Below are 3,533 nucleotides of genomic sequence, written 5' to 3'. Positions count from 1 at the left end.
TAATTCTAGGTAATTGCAAAACTTTTCTTACTGAAAGTCCCACAGCACCCAATCCAACACACTGACAGAAATGACTGAGAATTCTGATTTGGGGACATCAAATAATGAATCTTTTATATTCTGAGTATCCTAAAGGTCTTATGTTTTAAAACAATTACACATAATTGTCCATATATCTGCAACCAGAATTGCTATTGATTTTCAAATAGCAACTTTTTTTCTCATGATAGGTTTAGCTCTTTTTCACTCACTAGAATTCCAACTATTTATAAAATGAAACCACAACAGATAAAGTTTCTCTTATCAATACATTATAGCTATTATACTTATTGAGAAATACTAATTCTTAAAAACCGATCTATTTTTTAGTTAATTTAAACAGTTAGTTTCAGATTTTCCCCTCACATGTAGTCCAGATTCGCTTTTTAAGTATAATTTGAGATTAGCAATTAGATAATAAAATTAAGGATAAGGAAAAGTATAAATACTCAACATTTCCATTTTGGAGAAAACATGTAAAACACTATGCTGATGGGGAGATAGAAACCAAGAATTCAAATATAATATCGATTACTTGAGGATGAATTTAGGTTTTACCTTAACACAATTGTGTTAATGTGGGAATATGACACTTTGATTTCCTAAGTATTCTGATTTTCAAAAATTGCATAGACTAGGAAATATTGATTATGAAACTTAATAATTGAATCTTAAATATATTCTCAATAACATAAAAATATACAAGTATATAGGAATGCATAATCTCACATAAAATATTTTATGTTCTTACAATAAAAATTTAGTAAACATTTTATTAAAAATGGCAAATTGTTACACTATTGTATTCTATATAACAGAAACAAATTTTAAAGTATAAAATCAGTTTCAAAAGTAAACAATTTCCAAATTACAGACAATTCTTTCTGTCGAGGAATCATTTTTAATCACTATATTTTTTAAGAATATAACATTTATTATTTCCTTTTTTTTTTTTTTAGATTGAGTCTCGCTCTGTCACCCAGGCTGGAGTGCAGTGGCGTGATCTAGGCTCACTGCAAGCTCCGCCTCCCAGGTTCATGCCATTCTCCTGCTTCAGCCTCCTGAGTAGCTGGGACTACAGGCGCCCGCCACAACGCCCGGCTAATTTTTGTATTTTTAGTAGAGACGGGGTTTCTCCATATTGGCCAGGATGGTCTTGATCTCTTGACTTCATCATACGCCCGCCTCGGCCTCCCAAAGTGCTGGGATTACAGGCATAAGCCACTGCGCCCTGCCTATTATTTCTTCCTGAATGCTGATTTTCTTTTTGGTGAATGTTTCCTTCATGTATTTTAATACTCTAGTTCAAGTGCAATAATATTGGGCCTTTATGTTACTATTTGAAATACTTGTGAACTTTAATTTTGAAATTTTTGATTGTACATGCCATTCTTTTAAAAAACTTATATAACTATACGTATATAAAAAAATCTATATTTGTACTTAAATCTATCTATCTATTTATGTATTGATATAAAGTTATTTGTACCACAGAAATTTTCAGGAAATCTGCAAAGTATTCTTTTTGGATTAATTACTATATATATATTTATGCTGTAAAGGAGAAATTGTTTTCAAGCATCCTGTCTCCCAGGCACTTAGAAATGTTACCTACATTTTTGTTCTAGTCCCAGCCTCACAAATTTTTTTTGGGGCGGGGGGTGTTCCCTTTTTTCTCTTATATTTCTAAACCTCTCTGCACAAACACACACACACAGTGGGAGTGGGAATGTTCCAATTTCTCCTCTACTTTAAACACGTGTGTGTGTGTGTGCGCCTTTCTGTCTGTGTGAATTGTAAACCAAACAACAACAACAACAACAACAACAACAAAACATCCTAGGCTCCCTCAACTGACTCTGGGCCAAGGGAAACCTGAACATCTGAATTCCCTACTATGCCAGGAAGGGAGGTCAGACATGCCTTGCTATATCCCCTGCTTTTTGGAGTTTAGGCACAACTGACCAGCATTAACATTAACACAGAGACCATAAGACCGACAAAACAGACTCTTTGGCAATCAGATATCAAAGTCCTACCTGACTCTGGTATGGCCTCACATGACAAATAGATCTCCCTGATGGAAATCTAAATATTTTACCACAAAATATATTTTTTGACATATTTCAAAATGGCCCTGAAAAACCATTTTGTGAGGGAATTTTTGTATCTGTAAAGAATTTCCATTGAGGCTGCTAGGCCCTTCCCAGATCTAGAAGACATTAAATAATAGTCTGACACCTTTTCAGATCTAAAAATAGACATTTACCATCTATTCTCTCTAAAGCCTGCTACCTGGAGGACTCATCCACATAACAAGAACTGTGGCTTTCACAACCTCCCTTAACTCAAGCTTTTTCTTGTACTAACTTCAAGTCTTTAATTCTTTCAACTATTGTCAGTAAGAAAATCTTTGAATGACCTATGACCTGTAAATACCACCCCCAACTTTGAGATGTCCCACTGATGTTGGTGGACTGGTTCAAGTTCTTGACTTTGCTGCACAAAACAATTTGAGGGCAAGTCCAAAGTGAAAGTAGGTAAAGAAATTTATTATTGCAAAGCGAAAGTATACTCTGATAGGTGGGTCAGAAGGGACTGCTCAAGAATGCGAGAGTGCCATCTGGCACTGAGGCACTTCCCTTTATGGGAGATTTACATGATTATTTATTCATAAAGGGGTGGGAAGGGGTGTTGCTGTTAGGCATGTTGTGGGTGGTTTCCCAAGCCTGCATGCCTAGTGGTTGTACATGCTAGTGCATATATTGCATGTTCACTAGCATCTTAAATCTCCACCCAAGAGTGTTTGTTACTATTATAATGAGCATAATTCACCCCAAGGACACAAATAATGTGTTTCTGCACTTGTGTGTATTTGGGGATTTTTTTCTTTCTGTTCTTTTACCTCTTTGCTGCAGGATATTCTAACCACAAACCCAGGACGTGTTCTGTACACTGTTGGATGGTTTGCCCTGTCCATCTATTTGGCAAGTTTGTTCCCCTTTAAGAGAGGCTATGACCACCTTATCTAACCTACCTCACCACCTTTCTGGGCTGAACCAATGTATACCTTACATCAATTGATTTATGCCTGTGTCTGTAACTTCTGTTCTCCTAAAATGTGTAAAACCAAAAACTATAACCTGACTGTATTAGTCTGTTCTTATGCTGCTAATAAATATATACTGGAGACTGGGTAATTTATAAAGGAAAGAGGTTTAATTGGCTCACAGTTCCACATGGCTGGGGAGGCCTCATAATCATGGTGGAAGGTAAAGGGGAAGCAAGACACATCTTACATGGCAGCAGACAAGAGAGTGTGTGCAAGGGGACTGCCCTTTTATTAAATCATCAGATCTTGTGAGACTTATTCACTACCACGAGAACAGCATGGGAAAAACCTGCTCCCATGATTCTATTACCTCACACCAGGTCCTTCCCACAACACATGGAGTTTATTAAAATTCAAGATGAGATTTGGTTGGGGACACAGC

This window comes from Pan troglodytes, chromosome 14, assembly GCF_028858775.2.
Source record: "Pan troglodytes isolate AG18354 chromosome 14, NHGRI_mPanTro3-v2.0_pri, whole genome shotgun sequence".
Classification (NCBI taxonomy): Eukaryota; Metazoa; Chordata; class Mammalia; order Primates; family Hominidae; genus Pan; species Pan troglodytes.
The sequence above is the reverse complement of the archived record's forward strand: the minus strand, read 5'-3'. Positions refer to the sequence as shown.